Below are 22,847 nucleotides of genomic sequence, written 5' to 3'. Positions count from 1 at the left end.
ATACAGCAATTTAAACTTTAAAACTAAAATTTTAAAGAAAAATAAATTAAATATCACACCATTATTAGAGCAGAAGAGACAGAAGTTCAGCATTTCTGAGTGACGGTCACACATTGGAAAGACATCCTCCTGTGACCCAAAACTTCCTACCTATGTACTTTTATGAAATATGTAGCAGATTATTTTTCTAGGCTACCCTTGTCAAGGAGCTGCAATTTGAATGGTGTTTCAACTTTTACAATCACCTGGAGAGGCAGAGAAGTTTGGTGAAGCGCATAATGCTTGTCACATGACAGAATGGCCGTGGCAATGACCACACACTCTGCAGAAGTTTGGGAAGGAAAATAATAAGATAAAATACTCCTACTCATTGGAAACCTAGAATACTTGAGTTTTTGGGGTGGGGATCTTTCTGAAATAAGGACTTGCTCTTAGACCTCATGGTAAATCACCGAGCTGGGTGTTTGCACACTTCCACTATAGCATGAGAAGATCATCTACTGTGTAGACAACTACACCCGCAGTCTTATCAGCCAAAATACTTTCTGCCCCTTTGAAAATATCTTTCAGTGGTCTTCCTAAAGGCACTCTACTCCCAATACCTACAGCTCTGTGACTCTGGTGGGGCGACTGGCAGCCCTGCAGCTCTTGGTTGCTAGTGAATTACTCTTTGCTGGACATGAGACTCAGATGGCAGTGGTTGGGAAGGAGTGGTGGATCACGACCCATAAACACCCTCCCTCCTCCAAGGTTAGCCTATCTGGCTGTGCACATACCCTGTGTGTACACTCTGGGTGATTCTAATCAGCTACCATGTCTTGGCCTGTATCTTCAAGCTGACATAATTTTGTCACTGCCAAGATGATGTTCTGGTATGGGAAATAAAAACATAGAATAAAACAGCTTTAGTTTCTCTCCCCAAATTCCATACGATTTTGCCTTATGTGTTCTTTACTCTGGCCCTCTTCTTTCCATCAGTTGCCAAACTAAAGTTTTGTACTGGGCCATTAAAGAAAAAGCAAACCCAAAACTTTTATTGACATGAACACATTTTTTTATTTCTCTCTCTTTGCCATAGGGGCCTCAGCTAAAGTGACCTGAGGCTAAATAGGCTCTCAAAGAAAGCTTTCTTGCCAAAGAAATGTCATTGTTGTTAAACAGTACTAATGAATGCATAGATTTAGAACCTTATTTACATTGAAATTTGTTTAGTAAGCCAAGTTAGGTCTGAAAATTGGGACAAACTGTTTCCTCAATAATTTAATAACTCCAAAGACCTGGTCCATTTGAAAAAGGCTGAGCCTCAACATCCACTTACAAATGCAATGTCACGTTTCCCAAAATTGAATAAAATGCTAATAATACAGCAGATCCCCAGATCAGCAAGTAAAGTGGCTTTTAGCTCTGAGTTCAGCTGGAGACAGAGTGAATAACAACAGTCAGCTTACTCTGTCCTAAGGAAAATGGTTTTATTACATCAATTGCCTGTGTTTCAAGTGTTTTGAAGGGTTCACATTTATTTTCATAACCTCGCTGAATTTGGCACCCTTGCCAGTAGTGCTGGAAATTTCATATCGGGAGCTTTTCATTAAAATAGGCCAATTAACTCACTCAGGTCACATTCCCTATATGAGCTGCTTTTAATATTCACCCTTACCACTCATTTTGTGAGAAACAAAAATCCGCAACGAAAAACAAATTCAATAATTCATTTTGGTGAGTCGTTCTTGGAGGAAAGTATATTTCAGCTGGTTAACAAGAAAGGGATGTTTGGACAAATAAATAAAATATATGTCCGTCATACTCCTCCCTGAAAGTTACACTGTCTGCTTTGTGGAAACCATAACACTTGTTTCTGTCTTATGGAATTTCTGCAAAATTTGGTTTTGGTCCTTTGTGCCAGGTAGCCTTGGTGTAGAGGCTTGGATCTTTATCCTGATGGAAGCTTGCTGCAGCTTGGGAATGGTGGAAGCTAATTTATAGCCTGGTCTGAGCTACACAGTCATGTTCTGCTTTGCTGTGAGAGACAGAATTGTGTTTTCTAGAAAAAAGACAACAATTGCCTCTAATGCATGTGTTGGAAGTAGCATTGATTTGATGTTTATTCTTGAATGGAAGTTAAATGCTCAATATATTATGAAAAGTGCAGGGCGCTGTGAAAGCAGTACTTATGAACACCCTGTATTCCATTGTAATGAAACTGGTAGAAGAAACCCTAGCACAGAGACAGATGCCACAGAGATCAGACTTTGATGTCAAAACTTGAACAGTCACCCATTAGTTCGGGGCTTGTGCTCATTTCACTAGTCTGCAGTTATTATACTGAGTTCCTGTCCCAAAATTTGTTCACAGTTTCCCACTGGTATCATTTTAAATGGTGTTTTAAATGGAAATAAACAAATGCAGTCGGGCCATTATGACTCTTGTCCTGAAACTGGGGTAATGAACAAACAAGAGAGACACCAGTAATGTCTAAATATTTTAAATATGTCTGAGAAATGATGCGCTGTTCCCACACAGCAAACAATTTGTGGAACATGGCAGATCTCAGTCAAACTAAGAGCTCCCAAACAAATGTACCTTTCTTCACTACAAACGGTTAGGAAATACATTTTTGAAGCTGAGCCTCTATCAGAATATGATATTACATGACACTGTAACCTTTTTCCCTCCAGAAAACCACCCTTTATGAATAAAACATAGGTGACCTTTAAAAACTTAGCAGTTGTACTAGGTGATTGCATATTAACAAGCTTTTTGAGGAACTAGGACAGGCACTGTACGTTTCAGTTAAGGACAGATAATAGAACTATTCAAATAATTTATTATTTTATACAATATAGAGAAATGTAAGAAAACTACCTCAACAAGAGTCCACTTAAATTTTTGTACATATAATTTTATGTGGCTTGCTCCATTCATCTAAATTATACAGTCACTGCTAAATGAAAGACTTCCCTTTAAAGGACAACTCTGATTCTCCTTTACTTGAAGTTTATGAACAGCTTTGGTTTGAGGCTACTTGATTGGACAAGTTGCAGTGACTACAAGGCATTTTTCATAGGTGATCAAAGGTATCTGAGGCCTTCTGTCCTTCCTTTGCCAGGATGAAAGGTTTGGAGACAAAGACTAAGCTGATTTAAATCAGTAGAAATGGGGAGTCATCACGGTATATACAGCAATGTATGAGGGTAAAGAGGACTCAGTCCTTTGGCTGACTTTCCCTAGGAAAGGCCCTTGACTTTATTTGATCATCTTTCTTAAAGCCAAATGAAGAAAAGAGAGAGTAGGTTGACACTAAAGAGAACATTTCTACCAGAGGGATAACTCTGGAAATTTATAAGTTTGAATAATTACACTAAATCTCATCTTCTTCCTTCCTTCATTCTCTCCCTAGTTCTAAAGTCTAGATATAAGAAGTAAAAATTTAGGGTGGTATTCTGATATCCTCCAGCCCTTGAATGGTCCATCATGTTGGCATCTCTCCTTACACATTCAGTACATGGAGATCTGACAAATGAGAAGAAATAAATAGTTAAGCACTTCTTTTTTTTTTTCCTGCCCCAAAACCAATCCTGAGGCATATGAGCAGAATTCTGTCTTTTTCAGTAAAAACTTATGGTCATAAACCTTATGCCATGAAAGCAGTCAGTTACAAAGCAAATTAACCATTACAGAAGTCCAAATTATTATTTTAAAACCTGATACCCATTGCATCGGCATGAATCATTTGGAATCCTGGAAGGCTGAGAAGCCATCCCCTGTTTCTTGTTTTCCATGTACTGTCTCAGGTATAATTGCCTGAAGGTGACTAGATTTTACTTCAGCCTTTTGCTACATAAGAAGCTCTCTCTGAGTATTAGAGCTACATCCAGGCACAGAAAAGAAAAGAAAAAAGAAAAAAAAAAAATCATTTACTGTCCTTAGGCTGGCTGCGAAGTTTCCAAGTGGGGGTTTTGGGGGTGCTGGGTGCGTGTGCCTTTCCCTCGTGCAGGCAGAGCACGTGGTGGTTTATCCTTGGAGACGGTGGGAGAGAAATGGAAAAATGTTCCACCAGACCAGCCTGACTGGTTTTTCTCCAATGTGTCATTACTCTGTTTCAGAGCATCTGTGTTGCTGCTGTATGAACTGGATAGGAACACAAAGTAATCAATTTCAGTTGAGAGCACTAATTTATCACCTTGCCATCTTTTATGCAAGGTAGAGGATCTCTCTCTCTGTGTTTCTCTTTTACTTTCTAAATGCAAAATCAAGACAATAAAGAGACACCCCCTCCCTCTTTTCCTCCCTCTCTTCCCTCTCCCTATTTGTTTATAAGCCCTTGTAATTAAAATAAATGCTCTGAGAAGCAGAAATGTACATTATCATGCTCCATCATTGCCTGTTAAAGGGCAAGAGTCATGCTGGTTCTTAGTGGAAAGTATATAGGAAAAATCCAAATTTTAGCCTCTTCTGCATTGCTAAGAACCTCCTCTTAATGCACAGCTATCCACCAAACCATAGCAGGTATAGAAATCAAGTATCCTTTAATCATCTCCTATGAAAATTGAAAAAACCCTGTTTTGTTGTCCTTGGCATAAATATTCTCTATAGAAATTAGAAAAAATCTCAATATAGTGGACCCAGACTTTGGGTGCAAGGAACAGCCTGCACTTTGCAATCTCATACCCATAAGAGATCATGAAGGAAACCATTAAAGAAGGTCAGAACCTTCTCTAATCATGTGTCTACGTGTTCTTTTGGAGGAAAACATGAGCTTAGAATTTAAAGTCCATTAATTTGTTGTTTCGGTTTTCTTTTGTCATTTCTCTGAAAGCTAAATTTCCCAAATACCCACTTATTTTAAATACAGCTTTCAAATAATATTTCCAACCTTCCCAAGAGTTTTTCTAGTCTTCATTGAAGGGAGGCTGTTTAGTTAAAGCCAAGAAGGTTTTGGGTCCATAAAAATAAAATTGATGTGCTTTCAGGACTATTAGAGATAAATTTACTCACTATATATGCTTGGGCCAATGTAAACATGGTGAAACATCCTATCCAAGGTACTAGGTATTGTCCTTGCTTTTTTTCCATGTTGTCTTTAAATCCTTTTCACCTGAAACACTACTGGCTAACAAGTTTGGTTTGCATTCATACATTTTTTACTTTCTTTGTTTGCTTTTTTTTCTGTCTTTGAACCTTTACTGTTGATGTTAAAGTCTTTCATCATAATTTTCCTTAGAGAAAACACACTAGTTTATGCACACACATGGATATGTATATATATTCTTGGAATCTGACATTCCTCTGCTGTTCCCAGTATATCTTTCTAGGCCCCAATTTCCTAACCAAAAGCACATTACAGATCTGATTCTTTCCACAGCCTAACATCACATCAATAAACTAAAGATTATTGTGCTTTGTCAGGTTTTATTTTGTGACATTATGGGAAATTCTCTGCTGCTTTGGATGAGTGCATAAACTCTTATTGCCTGACAATTAACAGAGCTAGTAATAGAAAATGCAATGTAATTTACCTTAGTACAAGGGATTTTGGTTAACAAAAATTAAACTATTGAACTCTTCTCTCATAAGGGAAGGACATTCTCTCATTATGTGTTTGGTGGTGTGTTTTTTTTTTTTTCCCTGATGGCTAAATAAATAAAAAGCCCTGTACACAACAGCAACTGGGTGCTGGGCCTTGGGTGGATTTATTATGAAGTCTATGTGGAATTCTTCTAATGTGCTTGCTTTGGAACTAAACAACAGGATCCCTTTGCAAAATAAGCATGCTGTAGCCTTTTCTGGGATACAGGGAGAGTTCACCAAATAAATAATGTTGAAGGGGGAGTTCCTTTATGTGCTGTGTAATTCCGCTGTGCTGGAGATGACTTCTTACCTCTGTTGTTGAATTAGGAAGGTCAGAATTCAATTCTCTCCCTCAGCTACTACTTACCATAAATGTCGAGGGGCCACCACATTACTCTGAGGACCAGTCAATCTTTTCAGTTTGACCTCCAAAGAAGTGGTTTGTGTATTTTTGATCTCTCTGGCCTAGGAAGGTCATGTTTCTTTTCCTATTTTCATTCTTCTTTCCACTTCCTTCTCCTTTTTTTTTTTTTTTTTTTTTTTTTTTTTTTTTTTTTTTTTTTTTTTCCTATTCAGGAAAAGAAAGCAAGCTAAACATTAGTACAATTAATTTAAGTTTAATATTTCCCCCACCAACTTGAATTTTAATCTGTTTGAGAGGAAACAGCACACAAAATGAAATCCTGAGAGAAACAAAGCTGAGGAATTGGGGTGAGGAGCTGGCATTGGGGTTCAAAGCACAGCCTTAAATTCCATGGTGCCTGATGTGAACCTGAACAAATGCATGCAGAATTTGCTTTGTTTAGACTACACGAATAAGGAGTTTTAGAGTCACTTTCCTCAGCATACCTAAAGAAGACCCTCAGTAAGAAAATATACCTTGGCACTGCAAGTTTTGGCTCTGTCACTTGAATAAAAGTAATTTTTTATGTTATAAAAGGCCCACTTTGATCCATTGCTAATTTCAGGCCAAAGAAATTATCTAATAAAATTTAAGGCCATAATGATGAATTCTTTATAACCTCCTCATCTTGCATAATTTCTTTATAGTGAGACTTATATCTGATTTTTAAAGAAGTGAGAGGGAAAGATTAGTGTTTGTCTATGCCTACCTCTCTGTTTATCCATCCTTTAAAGCTTCCAACTGTTCACAGTCAACATTCTTCATTGACACCAAATCAAAATTTTGGTGAGGGTGAGGTTTGGTCTTTAAAAACTTGGACAAGGTTACTCAGTTTAGATGTTGCACGTCTATTTCCTGTGAGGTCTCTGTGGGTTTTATGTCCTCAGTTTTGGAGGTTATTTAGATAATCCCAGCCTAAGGTAGGAGTGTTTTCCTTTCCTATAACCATAAGTATGTCCATGAGGGAGAAAGCCAGGACGGTTTCGACAATGGCACAGTCCAGTTGAGCATGGCTTTTTCTGGAGAACTGGGAGTATTTGAACAGTGGGCTTTGTGAGGAAGGCAATAATAGCCTCACATACACAGATAATGATGGATGTTATGGAATTGAGAATTGGGGTTTAAAATTGTGCCCTCTTGCCCTCGAACCTCCTTACACACACAAGCAAAACAAAGCAGAGTTTGAGATGGAAGCATTAGACTGGATTGGTTGAAAAGCTCCCCTTTTACTGGAGGGGGTAAGCCTGTATCAGAGAGTGTTGAAATCACCTACTTGACCCTTGTCTAACCCTCAATCCAGAATGTACAAAGTGGGACAGAGCTAATCCCAGCAAGTAGGTTTAAGCAAACACACTAACAATTTACTACCACTCAGAGAATGTCACTTTCTGAGCTTTCAGCCCACATGATTTCGGAAGCAAGAGCCATTTAAAGCAGAGATGCGTTACAGGGAGGATATGAAGGTCCACTTCAAATCCAGGGAAAGTTCGTTGTTCTTCGCCACCACTGAAGAAGACATCTCTCGTCCTTACTGGTGTGCACGGAGGAACATACACAATGTGTGACTTCTAGAGTACAATTTAGTGCTTCTGCAGCAGGTTTTCCCACTCTTGAAATTTCCCTGAGAACTCTCAGGTCTCCCATCCAGCCATGTACCATGACACTCATCATCCTCAATAATACAAATAACAGCAATTACAGAAAATATGAGTATGGGGAGTTATTGTTATTTATGAAGATTTTCCTTTATAAAACTGCTTATGAAGGAGTTATTTCAGGCTGGAAACATCTGGACTCATCCTATATCACCTCAAAATGCAAAAGACTGGGAAAAAGGAAATGTGAAAATTCTTCAGATTTATCCTGCCAGTTGGAGAAAGTTGTGTAGTTTAGCCAAGGGCAGGCTGTGTTGATGTTGGCTCGGTTGATCTGTCCCTTACAGCCCGGTTAGGTCTGAAAATTTAAATGCTTTTATCAGGAAAGGTACAGTGGAAATAAAACAAGAAAGTACAATTCAAATTGGTCAAGCCAACAGGATCATACTAATCATGGAATGGACTCTAACCTTCAAATATGACTTCCACACTAATACTTGACACAGAGTCAAATCATGCTGATTTTTTAAAATGGATTTTTTTTGTAATTTCAGTAGAAAAAACTGTGAGATTATCTTTCTCACTCCTGAACAGAAAATTTGTGTGGTTTTGAACAAAATTGTAAGTTTGTGGCTATACTCAACAATTGAGCTTTGTAGCTCCCAACACCAAAGTTCTCTCAACTTTTAGGGGAGTTTGGATCTGATCCCATACCAGGACATTATAGTTTAGATTAAGTTTTGATGTTCCTTATTTCCAATAAGGTAATATGATGACAGAAGATCAGAAAAATATGTATAGACACTGACACAAAGAAATGATAAGTCAGGGTTGTTTGTGGGGTTTTAATGTACTATAAAGCATATATCTTATTCCTTATTTTTCCTTGAGGTTTCTGACTTTGCCCTACAAAAATGAAATAGAATGTTGTTAAAACATTAATCAAGAACAGAAAAAATTCTGATTAAGAAATAAAATACATTAAAGTGAGAAAGAAGTGCAAAACTACCAAGTGCTACTATAAATTACTCACAAACCCCAAATTGTAGTTATGTAATTCTTCATTTGCCTGTTTTTTAATATTTTTGTCTATTTGTTCCAGCATGAGAGTCTCCCTTTAAAGATAGATCTAGTGATACACCATCAGCCTGGAGCAGAAAAAAGGAGATTGTGAACGTCTCCCACTGAAATATACAGAGAGCTCATTAAAAATACAGTCAATTTTTTTAATAACAAAATCATTTTAAGCTTGCTTATATCTTGCAAATAAATCCAAAGTCCTGAATTATTGAATGTTATTATGCCTAATGCCTTGAAACTTTCACAATTTTTCCCTCTGCACTTCCAAATGCAGAGCTCATTGCCCACAGTCCTCAGAAATATTTTCCTCTTCAAATATGTGTGTTGAAGCCAACAAGACCCTTCCTGAATCCCTCTTTCTTTTCTCAGTCCTTTCCTGAGCTTTCCCAGTTAGTGAAGCCAAATTCCCAGTTTTTCGAGGTAAGGTCAGATTAGGAAGATTATCCCAGGGAAAACAGGGGGAACAAAGTCAGTCCCCTGAAAGAATGAGTGGAGTGTGGAAAGCCCAAGAGTTTGGATCTCCTCTTATCTGACTTCTCCCACTCTGCTTCATGCTGAATCTGCTGTCTTATCTGTTTCTCATATTTGGTATGTGATTTTGTTGGCAGTGACAGGGTTTCTTTTCTCCTCTCATTCTGGAAGACATGCCAAAGAATGCAATGAAAGCTCGTATGACAATCTTTTAATGGTATATGCGAAAACATGAGGAATTTAAAAGGAAGAAGGAACATACTTGCAATTAAAATCACATGCTCCATCCCGTAAATAGACTTCCACTGAAAGAGTCACATCTCAAGCACATGCTGCACCAGTTCCTGCACATGGCTCTAACTGTCATGGAACTACTTGCTGGTAAAATATTGACATTTCCTCAGGTTTATGCAGAGGACATCTCTTCCTGAGGCAATGGCAGGGGAAGGAACTCACAGGACACTAATTCCTCTCTATCATTTCAGTTCTCTGTAGTAAATGAATGCCAAAACAACCCTAACATGTTTTTCAGTTGCCGGATTAGTTTAGTAGCTTCATGTTTCTGAATTTGTGATGCAGCCTTTCATGCTCACACTTGCACAGAGATCTGCCCACATGCACCGTTACACCCCTTCATTTCCTTTCCCATTCCTGCTGGTTCTGGATCAAATCTGGAGCTGAGGGCTGGCCCTGGCACACATACCCAGTTTGGATTTTTTTCTGTACAGCTCATTTTAGACAAAGGAAAAAGCTGGAGACATTGCAATCAGGTAGTTACAAGCAGCACCAGTCCTATAATCTTGCACAGCCCCAAACTTTCCACCCTTTCAGTTCCAGGAATAACAAAATGTCATTCTGCTGATATTTTTTGGTTTGCAATTTGTATTTATTTCCTTAAAAATATGAGTTTCTACTTCATGTAGCTCTAACAGGCATTTGTCACTCCTCCAGACAGCTCAGGAAGGATGAGTGTGTTCCTGAAAGGCTGGATGAACATGTGGACTTGCATGTCTAGGACTTATAGTTACTAAAGCACATTGCAAAATTGGGTTTGTTTTAACCATAGCTTCACTGGGTTTTGCTGGCATAAAAATTTCTCCAAGACATAACGCCGAAGAAATGTTAAATTCTGTTTGAAAAATTCAAGCAATTGCATGTAAGTTTGCCATAACTTTGAATTTGTAAAAACATCTCTACAAAACTGTAGAATGGTTTGCGGTTGTCGCTAAATAGGAAATATTTTTAAGTTTTACAATGTCAGTATAAAAGAAACGGGTTAAAATGATATTTTCTCACTCATTTTATACAGTATAGTATGTTAGCTCAGGTAAGGTTTAACATTAGGATTAAGGACACTACTGTCACGTGTTGTAGAGAGCATCAGAAATAACACCTCATACATCTCTCTTCACAATTAATTTTTATCTTCTGTGTCTTAGACAGACACCTTGCCAAAATTTTTGGGTCTCTGTCCTTCACGGAGATCCTTATCAATTGTAAAAGTACACCAGTCTTGAAATCTTAATGTTAAGCACATTTCCACAAGAAAGTATTGCTTTAACAAGGCTGGAAAACGCTCTCCTTAGAAGAGCAATTATCATTAAAGATTCATTATCAAAAGAGTAGTTACCTAAAGCAGAAAAGTATGAACAGTAAGACTGATTCATTCCCCTGACAAAGGGTGACAGCAATCCCAAGATGAATATCTTTCAAGGAATAGTACAGATCTGGTCTGTCTGTCTCTGCGTGTAATATGGCTCTTGCTGTATGACCAGATTGAGCACATCTTTAACGGATGCCAACAGGCAGATACCTTTAACAATGATAAGTGTCTCACACTGCGTGAGGACCTCTTCATATATTTTGAAGCGCTGGCTGAATTTTCTCTTTGGTTTTTCAGTTCCAGGTCATCTTCTCAAAAGGATTGGCTTCTTCATCAGCATCTTAGAACTCAAGGTGAGCCTTCACCTTCATACCAGAGGCTCATGTGCTTTCAAGCTGTTTAAGATTCCACTTCTGCTCATCTGTAGGTACACGTGGCACAAACTGTGATCTGCCTGTGTCTTTATCGTGAATCATTTACATTCCTCTGCACAGTATGAAGCATTCAAGCTAGAGATGCCACACACTTGCTTTGTGTATGATAAGGATTTATTCACTCCCTGGCTCAGACTTTGGGAAAAGGAATTTTTCATAATTGGTTTACTCCAGAGCAGATCTGGGAGGAACCAGACATCAAGATTTACAGAGTTCGTTGAGATTTTTAATTTAAGATAAAATAGAGATGTGTATCTTTTAGAGTACATATTTGTATACAGACATTAAATTCTAATTATATATAGACTTATGTGTATCTGCTTTAAATAATAGATTTGGCTGATTTTAGCAGGAATTGGAACCAGCAGATTGAATATTTTTTAGTATTATCTTATTAAGTCACAGTGTACCTTTTAATGTGAAAATAATAACAAAACGAAATTCTACTTTGCCAAGAAAAACAATACAATGACAGTAACCAACTGAGTTGGCTTTTTCTCATGTCAGAGTTGGGCAGGAATTCCAGACCAAGTTATAAAGTCCTTCCCCAGGCACAAAACTCTCAACAAAATCAATGGGAGTTTGTTTAAATATAGATTTAATTAAATCCAGAGTAGATGGTCACTTGTTGGTCGCTTTGGTTGGGATGAGAATCTTAAGGAGACAGTTGAATTTTTCCCATCACTGCCATTATATAAATGTTATTTTTTCTAGGATATCTTCCTTTACCTCCACCCCCCAAGCAGTTCAGAGACAATAAAACACCAGGAATCCCTGAAGAGTGCTAAAACGCTGACATGATTTAAGGAGGAAGACTCTGATAAGAAGATAAAAATCTAATAAACAGAGTCTGGAGGACCTTGGCAAGTCTCAGCTGCTTGCCAGTGTAAGCAAAGCCCCTCCCAAGGAAAACAAAGGGAACCTTAATCTCAAGGACATTCCACTCACAAACCATCTGAAGGAGAAAGTCAAGGCCATGACCTCTGCAGTCTGAAGTTATGAGCATACTGACAAAAAAATATTTGACTTGGTTCAAGAAGCAAAATCAGTCATTGGAATTTTTAATATCTTTTTTTTTTCCATAAGAGACAAAATAATGCAACTCTGTGTTACATGTAAATGTGTGCATATACACACACCTCACCACTAAATGGAAAATATATTGAGGCATGGGATGCATGCATATTATTATTATCCATGACATATACTTCATTTCCAATATCTGCACCCCAAGACTCCCAAAATAAATTAGTGAATTGTATATGACTGCTGTTGTTTTTGACCAGAAAAGACACAATGTCAGCAGATTAAAATGTTGTCCTTTTGTCTGTCTTTCTTTACGTAACTTTAGGCCACTTAAAAGCTTCTAAAAGACAGCCAGACTGTAATAAGTTACAAGGAGTTTAAATTGGTTCAGATAAATCAAACACGAAAACGGCATCTAACAGCCAAAGTTTTCTCAGGCTGCAAAGATTCATCATCCCCTTTGGTCACCATCTACCTACCCCTAATACTCACTCTCCTGCCTTTCTGTGGATGCTTCATAGGTTTTTAACATTAGAAATTAAGACATCAGCAATATTTGTAAAGCAGGGTCCTCAGAATGCCCCACAGCTCTTTTCTGAGGTTTCTGCCCAGGCTGGGTGGGCTGGTAGGGTTTAGTCACTGAAGGTACATAAAGATATGTGGGATCTTCTCAGCTCCCTGGGTGGTGTGGACTTCGTTCTTGTTAGTGATTGAGTCTTGGCATTCAAGCTCAAATTTAAGAAATGCAGGTGACTTTTTCTGAATTGAGCTCTTTAAGCAAGCATAGCACCATAAAATTTCTTTCCTTTTCTACCTATTGCTGTTTATTGCTAGGGATCTGTAAGCTCTCCTTATCCTGGAGGAAATTCTCTGCTGGTACAGGGGATTAGGATGTGGTGTGTCAATCTCCACTCACTTATGGGAAGATCTCCAGCTAAATATTTCGTACAGATTTTTAATGCCCCATTTGTTTCCAGATGCTGGTAACTTTATTAAGGTTAATTGTAGTGCCCTGAAACGTGGCTTTGAAGCACATTATTCACACACATTGCTGCAGCTCACTAACCCTGTGGGTTCCTTAACCAATGCCTAACACTTTGATTTCATCACTGGAAGTTGTAATCTTCTCAGACCAGCAGAAATGTCCTGAGGTGCAGATCACTAAGTCATAATGCCAGATATAAGTAACCCTCTGCATATTCAGGAGGATCCAGACTGAACCCAGCAAAAATAATTAATGCAATCCCTGCATAAGAATGATCATTACTTTTGCCAGTGCTCCATCAGAAGCTGGGAATTTGGATTCTGAGCTGTGAGGGAGGAAGTTGTACAACATAAAGAGAAGCAAGGATGATCTGTTAGAGAGATAAGCCTGACAAACAGAATTTGGGTTCAGTCTGGAACTAGACTAGCATCCGTCAGAAGTCTGAACTAATCTGAACTGAACCCTGCCCCTCCAATAACCTGCCTTGTTGTTGTGGCACCTGATGACATTTTCTGCCGTGTTGTGTAATGACTTAAGGGCTGTAATGGGTTGCATGCTGCTAAATGTCATCAAATGCCATGAATCATAAACAATCCTGGCTTCTAAACCAGAGATTAGGGATATTTATGAAGTTTAGTCTCAGTTTGGGTTTTCCAGACTCTTGAAGTTCAGAGGGTTCCTTTTAGTCTTCCTTTTTTCCTTTTCTTTTTTCCTTTTTATTGCTTAGGCTGCTTCCTGCTGCTGTGATTGACCCTGCTGCTAATATACCCAAACTGCAGAGCTTGATGTTAATCCAAAGAAGTTGAATGCCTGAACTGATTGCCTGCTGACAGCCAGTGTAAAACCCAAAAGCATGACTGCAGATATTGAGATTAGATATTGGAAGATGGAAAAAAAAAAAATTAAAAGAAAAGAAAAGAAAAGAAAAAAAAAAAAAAAAAAGAGAGAGAGAGAGAGGGATGCAACTGTGTAGAACCATCAAGAAACAACCCTTATTATCCCACTCCTCAAATGCTCAAATGCAATTTCTGGTTTCCAAAACTTTGCAAAGTGAGAAACCTTTTATTGATCCTATAAGAATGAAAACAGATACAACACAGAAGCTGTAAAGCGCAAAGATAAAAGAGGAATAAAAGGACAAGGCACTTACTGTTGTTTGTTACAGTCTTAAAAGGAATTAAATGTAGGAAAAAAAAGAGGAAGTAAAAAAAAGACAAGAAAAAAAAAAATAGTGAGGGGATGCAGAATCCTGGTTTGGTCATAGATACACTGATTCACATTGCCAGGTTCATACACAATGGTGCTTCATGGGATAGTTCTCTAGATCCTTTTGTTTTACTTTATGTGAATCTCCTGAATAAAGAACTGAAGATTATATTTATGATCAGTGTGGTATTTCTGTTCCCCTATGGCTTTAGTGGAGGACACCAGGGAATCACCCACACACCTATGTACAAATGCTCTCCGGTGCCACGGGGCGGCTCCTCTGGTCATGCTGGGTTGCAGTGCTTGGTACTTACAAATGTACCCCACTGATCACACTTGGATTTGTTCTCCCCACCCTTATTAACAGTTGTTAAAGATTTGACAAAGATCTCATGTTGTCTGCCAGGTCATCTGATGCTGTTCAAGATAAATATCTGTAAGTCTTTTTTGAAAGCTCTTTTGAGCCAAATGGAAGCACTTTGGTGAAACCCCTAAGAAAAAGAATTTGCTTAACTGCTCTGTAAAAGGCCTGATTCTGCCCCAATCTATTTTTTCAGCTGCTGAATTAACCTTCTTATACATGTATTACAGCAAGAAGTACTGACACTGAGCAAATGTAAATATTCATTAATAATGACAGATCATTCTGAATGCTGCACACAACACATCCAATAAATGCAGGGGTTCCTGCATAAATAAACAAGCAGATGTGTCTGAAGGTTTAAGGCTTTATTGCGATATTTCCAAAGCACTTAAATAATGGAAGTCTTTTGGACACAACTGGAAATTCTGTATTTGAGCAAGCTGCAAGCACCTGAAAGCATCTGTTTCAAACCCAGGTTTAAAAGCAAATAGTTTGTGTTTATATGCTACTCTACTGCTGAGCCAAGCTCTTAGAAGTGTAGGCAACCATCCATCCCTCTTCAACTCTCCCTCCCCAGCACTCCCTTAACTTGCATTAGGAGTTGAGGGAGAAGTCAGAGGTGGTTATTGTGCACAAATCATCTGCTGGCTGAAGTTTTTGGTGGCAGCCCAGAGAGAAGAAGGAAAAAAAATTAGAAAAATTTCAATTTCAGGACCATTATTATTTTCATTAATCATAAGAGGCGCTGTCACCCCTGTCCTTATTCTTTAGAGGGAGATCTATTATACGGTCCATTTAGTCCAAGCCATATTACCTCATATGTTTTCCTGGCTGACCAAATAAGACTTAAGAGATAAAACAATTTACTGTTCATTATGATCCGTGTCACTGGAATCAATCTATTAACCTACATTAACTGGATATGTGACGATAGCTCACATACACGCTTCTCCAATTTAAAAAAAAAGAAAGAGAGGATGAGGGAGGGGCTGGAGGGAGGGGGGTGGGAAGGGAGAGGGAGCGAGAGAGGAAAGGAAATCAAGGCCCATAAAGTGCAGCAGACGTATAATTTGCCAAGCGAATACAACTTCATTTTCCAGCGGCCACTGCTGCGCCCTCCACATCTTCACGCAGCCCCTGACCTGTGAAGAATTCTAACAAATTGGCTTCTATTGTGAAGCCAAAAGGTGCCATCAATGAAGGGACGGTTCGCTGGTCCTAAAGTATGATGGGAAATCACAGGCTGGAATAAAGAGCTGCAGTTTTATGAAGTTAACCCGTTGAGGTTAAATCCAGGCAGGGAGCCTGGAACAGGCTCTTGCCCCTTTCGATGACTTAATAGGGAGGAGAGGAGTTATTCAGATGTGCTGCCCGAATGCAGGAAGAACTCCCTCACTGAGCATGGCAGAAAGAAGAGTTTCTCTCTCCTCAGCAACTTCTGCTGTGCCATGGTGAGGATTCATTCCCTGTTTTGCTCTCCATGTTTGATAGATTGTAAATGTCCAGAGGGAAGAAAGTGAATCAATAAGTGGCCTTCACAATGCTCGTTTGCACAGCAGAAGAACTTCTGAGTAAACAGCCAAAGAGTTAAGGTAGTGCCACCTCTACACAGCTCCATCAGTCTATTTACTCTGGATGTGCACTTCCTTATTAAGAGCTCATCTGGGTGCAAATCCTATTTTTGTTATTCCCTCTCCCAGTGTGCTAGGGCCCCGCTGACAGCTGAAAACTAGGAGATATTTTCTTTGTGCTGATTGCCTCAGTGATTCCCATCCCAGATGTACTTGCACCCAAGCACTGGCAGGGATCTCTCCTGCTCCCAGTCACCATGTTTGAGCCTAGGCTCCAGAATCACATGCTGGGAAGAGGTGGGAATTACTTTGGTACTATTTTCAAAATGGTTTTGATCTGCTTTTTGCAAGTGGCAAGTGATAAGGTTCATATTGTTACTAGAGCTGCTTTAATTGGATATTGGAGGTATATAACCTGGCCCATATCCACTGATTTTAGCAGGAATTATATCAAATTGGACTCATTTTCCCCCCCTGAGATAAGATGGACTTTAATAGCAGGGACAAGTGGGGTTGTATTCACCTCCACGTAACATACACCTGCCCTAAGTGCTCCTTCCAGCCCATAAAATTACAGATACATGCCTATAAAACCTGTGAATAGTCCAGGACTTGTTTCTCATTTTTCGCTTAAAAAAGAAAAAAATAATGAAGGGCTGCTGCAAGGGTGCTCACAGTGAATGTAATGAATAGTAGAATAAAAATAATATTATGGTTGTGCCTCATAGTTTTTGCTCTATGCAGTAAGCCATCATGCTAGGAACTGGACTAACATTTTGCAGAGGCTGTCACTGCCCCACTATGCCTTCAGGCAAGAAGAGAGACTGCAAATTAACAGTCTGAGGGAGAAAAAAGACAAAAAGTCTTGCCAGAGGCCATCCTAGAAACTCAGTGATAGGACCAAGGATAGAATCAAAGCTACCTGCTTTGTCCACATTTTCCTTAATCTTTATAATGATCCCAACCATTCCAAAATGCATATCTATATATAAATATTAAAAAAAAAAATCTCATAACTTCCAGGGGTTAAGGGAAAGCTGTGAACTTCATCCTTAACGAGGTCTCAGGTTGGGTCTTTAGGCTCATCCTAGCTGTGTTGGGTCAGACACTGGTCCATGAATCTGGCTTCTACTCAGTCATGATCCCTGCTCAGCCATGCAGCTTCCAGCACTTCAGATCTTCATATCTCAGATTTCCCACTCGCAACATGAGGCTAAAAATAATTTTCTCAAGTCAACAGAAGAGGCTGAGGTGCTCCTGGAAAACTGCAGGGCATGAAGTTCACTGGGGTCAAAAAAATCCGTCACTGACACTGGCTAGATCCAGTGTTTTCTAAGAAAAAAGAAGCATTATAGAGGTTACAGAAACCAGTTCCTTATCCTCAAAAGCACAGTCTTCAGAAAAGTGAAAATACCAAAAAACTGTATTAGAACACATGATTTAGTCATAAGAGACTTTTGTAAAATCTGTACGAATCCATGTAGTAGAATAAAAAACAAAATAAATTTTTCAAGATTCTTAATCCAGGACTGCAATTCTTCAACTAAAAAAGAACCAAACCAAACAATAGACTAAAACCAAATAAATTTAAGACTAAAACAATATAGCAAACCAGCCTGGTTGTTCTCCTATATTCAGAAATCTGAAAGGGCAGAACTTACTAACACCCAATTAAAGGAATTCAATGTTTATCTCACTGCAGGTAAATATTCAGTGATAAGTGAGTTAGGCAGGCAAGAGAAGTAGTAAAGACATACAAATCTCTCCTTGAGAGACTGGAAGCTTACGGAAAACAGGGAAATTAATGTACTGGAGGTTTAGTCACAGTTGGAGAAGGAAATAAAAGTTGGGAGTGTATTAACGTCATGGTCCCAGACTTTATTCCCTCTCCAGAGCATACACCATTGCGACCTCAAAATCTGAAAATTAAACTGAGAGGAAATGTTTATTCTCACAAAATAGCAATTCATTACTGGGAATGGAGATATTTAACCAATAAATGATTGCTTAATGGCCCATAGGACCTTTTCTGCAGTTACAAAAACACTGTATGTTGTTAAACAACCAAGGATAACTCTTGAAAATGCCATGCTTACAAATAACATGAGGGTTTATTTGCTGCTTGATGAATGTCCATAAACACATCCTCCCCAGGTGCCCTGACATTAAAGAACACTGGGATCAAGGTGGGGTCAAAGTGAGGAAACAAGGAGTTGAGGTGGAAGAAATTGTGCCTGTCTCTTGTTACACACCTCTGCAATGACTTACAGCTTGTCCATCTGTCTGGCTCACTGATGACTCTTATCTTAGTGCCATCTCAGTGTTGAATGAAGGGGAACAAAACCTGTTGTTTTCCCCAAAACACAGAAGATTATCTTCTGGAAAAGGAATGTTGCTATGAGACTGTTCTCATACCGCTGTAGAAATTATCTGATTGATTTTATGGCTTTTGTAAAGTTTTTCTTTGTTTCTCTTGAGAAGTCCAAGTTTACCAGAGACTACAATAGCCTCAACTTTTCCTGCTGAACAAAGGAGTAAATGCTGGACATTGATTTGGAGTCTGTCTCTCTGAAATAGTTCCAGCATTGGCTGTGATGGAACAGATTACTAGATCTGCTGCTTGGTACAGCATTACAAGATTCAGCATATCCACTGGTCTCAGTCATCTCTGCTTAACCCTGGGCATTTCCAGCATGACAGCTGCAGCAGGAATTAACCCCTAATGCCATATGAACATGGAAGAACAGAGTCTGGAGCAGTGACAGCACATACAACTCTTCAGAGTCATTAACAGTGATATAAATGACTTATGTCATTTGGAAATCGGGTGTGTGTCCACGTGTGTGCCTGCACAAACAAAATATCTGAATTCAGGGCATTCAGGGAGACAATTTTCACTCCTCCTTCATCCCAGGACACTGTTAGAGGTTCCTGATTAGAAACATTCTCCTTCATTAACATTCTCTTCCTCTGCCAATGCTAGTATAGACAAATATCCTGATATATTTGAGTTTGTCATTTAGGCAGATGATTTTCATGATTCTCCCCATTCAAGAATCTCAGCTTCCTGTGAACATGGCCAAGAAATCAACCTGCAGGGAGTGAAGATCCTGGTTTCCTCAGCAGCACAGTAACATGGGGAAGTCTTTAAGGTCCATGCTTCACTTGACTGCAGATACATACACACCCCTAAGGCTGTTGGTATGTGGTAAAGGAACAGTTAAGATCTCAATTTGGTGCTTTTGTGAAGGTCCAGTGATTCTAGGGAAAACAATGGATTTATCGTTAATGGCATTATTTCTGTCTTATCTGTCATAGGCATTCACTACCTACATATTAGTACAAGTATATTTGAATAATGCAAACAGATTTGACTATTACCAACTGAGTTGGTGATTATTTTACCATTTCATTCTATACAAGCAGAACTGATTACTTCGACAATAAAAGGATGTTAGTAACCAGCAATGTCATTCCACTGCACAAACACCCTTCTCTGAGAAGAAGACAAGAGGAGCAAAGGGGTATGTGGTAACTGATAGTCCTGTTGCTAACTAGAAATTTTTCAGATGCGATGATGAAAAAGATAGTATAGGGACATAAACAGAAAAAAAAAATTCAATACCAGTCTGTGGAGACTTATTATTTTTGTGTGGAAAAAAGATACAAGAAGGTGACAGCAAGGACAGAAAAGGAGTGGGGTTATCATGGGGACAGCAGAGGTGACAGTCAAACTCCTACAGCTGGAATTCAGATCATGTACAGCTAAAGATGGGGCAAGAAGTTATTCTGCCATAACACAAACCAATTTTCTGTTCTATGGACGCAAGGAGAAGAGGTTTACCCTGTGGTCAGGTCACAACACTGCCTTTTCATTGTCTCATTCCTTTGGACCAACACTACAACATGGAGAGAGAACGTGCTCCTCAATGAGTTCTGTCTGTGGCAGCTGATGTGTGGTGACAGGCACTGCTACAACAGACCTGAAACTTTACCACTGAAATTTCTTCCCTTTCCCCTCAACTATCCAATATCAGCTATTGAACTTCTTGCAGAGAAAAAAACACTCAAAGGAAAGAAAAAGCTGTCTATGGTAAACTCCTCCAAGCAACCCTACAGGAGAAATTTGAAGCTCTGATGAGGCATCAGATTCTCAATTACCAAGTCACGCCTTTTAACATGCCCAGAAACTGACTTGCTGACATGCTCTGAAGGGTATATGAGTTACCAAGGTCTTCTGGCATCAAGCCTAAATATTTCTTCTTTTTCTGCTCAGGTCTTCCATTTGGCATCAGAAGATGTCGTGGTGCCAGTGTCAGTCCACTTGGATTGCAAACAATGCTTCCATTCACTTCCCAGCATTTAATCAGTAACTAGTATCACTGGTATTTTTATTCAGGAGTGTTTCCTTTAGCTCTGGCTCCAGGTGCCCTGGAACAACCACTGATAATGAGGGAGCAGTCAATTTACCTGCTGTAAGGACACACCATGGGATATTCTCAGCTGCAGCACAAGGCAGGGGGTTTGTAAGGCAACTCCCATATGTTGTACCTGCCAGTGGTGAAGCAGCTGACAGAGAAGACCTGGCCAATTATCAGAGCCACCCAACTGCTGGCTGGACCTACATTCTGTGCCCCTTGCTTGCCACTGAAGTCAAAACTGTTACTAATATCCTGACTTAAAAGTCTTGGAAATACCCTATGCGGAGCGCCCTACTCAGTGAACTTTATTCAAGAGAAAAATCCACATATTCTCTTTGTGTTTGGTTGTATTTCAGTAGTATTCAACTTTAACTCGTTGCTTATATAAGGGCAAAGCTCTGATGCATCAATAATCAAGAAGGCTGTATGCTGGCCTATAACTTTAAATTGACATCAAAGATGACTTAACATGTCAGACCTTCTGACGACTCCTCAGGAAGGTCAGGAGGAAACAAAGAACTAGATTTGTCCTTAGCATACTTTCCTCCTTTTAATAGAGTTATGCCAGGGCCTGAAATGTCCATCAGAAAGGAGGGTTAAGTTGTCTCCGGCTAACGAAGATGAAAAGAATAATTTAATGGAGGTGGGAGCCAGAATGCAGTGTAGGGATGAAAGGACGAGCAGTAACTGAGACTGAATTTAAACAACTCTGGAGAATAAAACGATCCTTAAAAAAAAAAAAAAAAAAAAAAGAAGATAATTATGTCTTACAACAATTACCCTGGCTATGAAGCAAAATTAGCATAGTCCTTTCTAATTTAAATGTGTTGAAAGTGCCTGAGCATGACAGCAGAAAATTACAAGGTTTACGACACGGGCTTTGGTTAAAGTGATGGCAATCGGATTATTGTAGCTTTTTGTCTGTTGATAGTAATGATTGCAAAGTTACCTATAAATATTAACTATTTAGTACTGGGAGACTTTTGGTTTAGGTAGCTAAGATATACCTCTTCTAGTCACTCCAAGGAATAAAGTCATCACACAGAAAACACTTTCCTTTTTAAATCAGAGTTGGTTCCTTCTGATTCATCAGTCTGCTTTTCTAATAAAATTCCGTGAACAGCAAGATCATAATTTATGACTTAAACCTTTCCTTAAAATTATAAAAATTATAATACCCATTTAATAACTACTTCTTACTTTATCTTCATCTTTCTTATGAAATATGGCAGTTAAGGGGTAATTAGAGCCTGGATCAAAAATATTTTTATTTGTGGATTGAAAGAACCAAGCTTAACCTATATTTCTCCTTGGTTTCCAAAGATCTTTTCAAGGTATATCCTTAATTCCCAATATCAAGGCCAGCAGTTAACAGGAGAGTTATTTAAAAAAAAAAAAAAAAAAAAAAAAAAAAAAAAAAAAAAAAAAAAAAAAAGAGCAGAAAATCATGATCTGCAGTCACACTGCAACATCAGTCTGTTACTGGTGAATTAAAATACGAATAAATTCACCTGGGTTTTGTCCTGGCTTGAGCAGAGACACATTAACTTCTTGTATTGCCCACATTTTCTTTACATGGGTTTTACCTCAGTTAGATTGATGGTCATCAATTTTTACTCTGAGATCGCAAATTCTTAACAGTGTTATAACCAGGTTGTTTATACAAAAGACACTTTTCCTCTCCTTGGTTATAACAGGCTAAACAACCTTGGGCAAGACTCATGGACCCATGTGAGTTGGACTAGAAGTAAATTTTGGCCAAGAAAAATGTGCAGCACAGGGTGCGACAGAGCCCAGTTGCACATTGTACCCCAAAGGTCATCCTACACTTTTGTAAATATTCTGTGGTGGAGTCTGTTCCTGCTCCATGTGAAATCAAACACTGTGATTTATATTTGTACTAAGAAGGTCGGTTACTCAAATACTTTCATTTATTAAATTAGCTCTGCAGTAAATTAATATGATTTTCTTAAACAACTTTACAACTTGGGAGGTTTGGGAAACAGAATTGAGCTCAGCTGTTTCCTGCGGAATCTTGTTTTCATAACCTCACTGAATCTTCTCTGCTTGACTAGAGATATATCTATATGTCTATATATAGATAGATATAAACTTTTGTG

This window comes from Hirundo rustica, chromosome 13 (assembly GCF_015227805.2).
Source record: "Hirundo rustica isolate bHirRus1 chromosome 13, bHirRus1.pri.v3, whole genome shotgun sequence".
NCBI classification, from domain to species: domain Eukaryota; kingdom Metazoa; phylum Chordata; class Aves; order Passeriformes; family Hirundinidae; genus Hirundo; species Hirundo rustica.
This window is presented reverse-complemented; position numbering follows the sequence as displayed.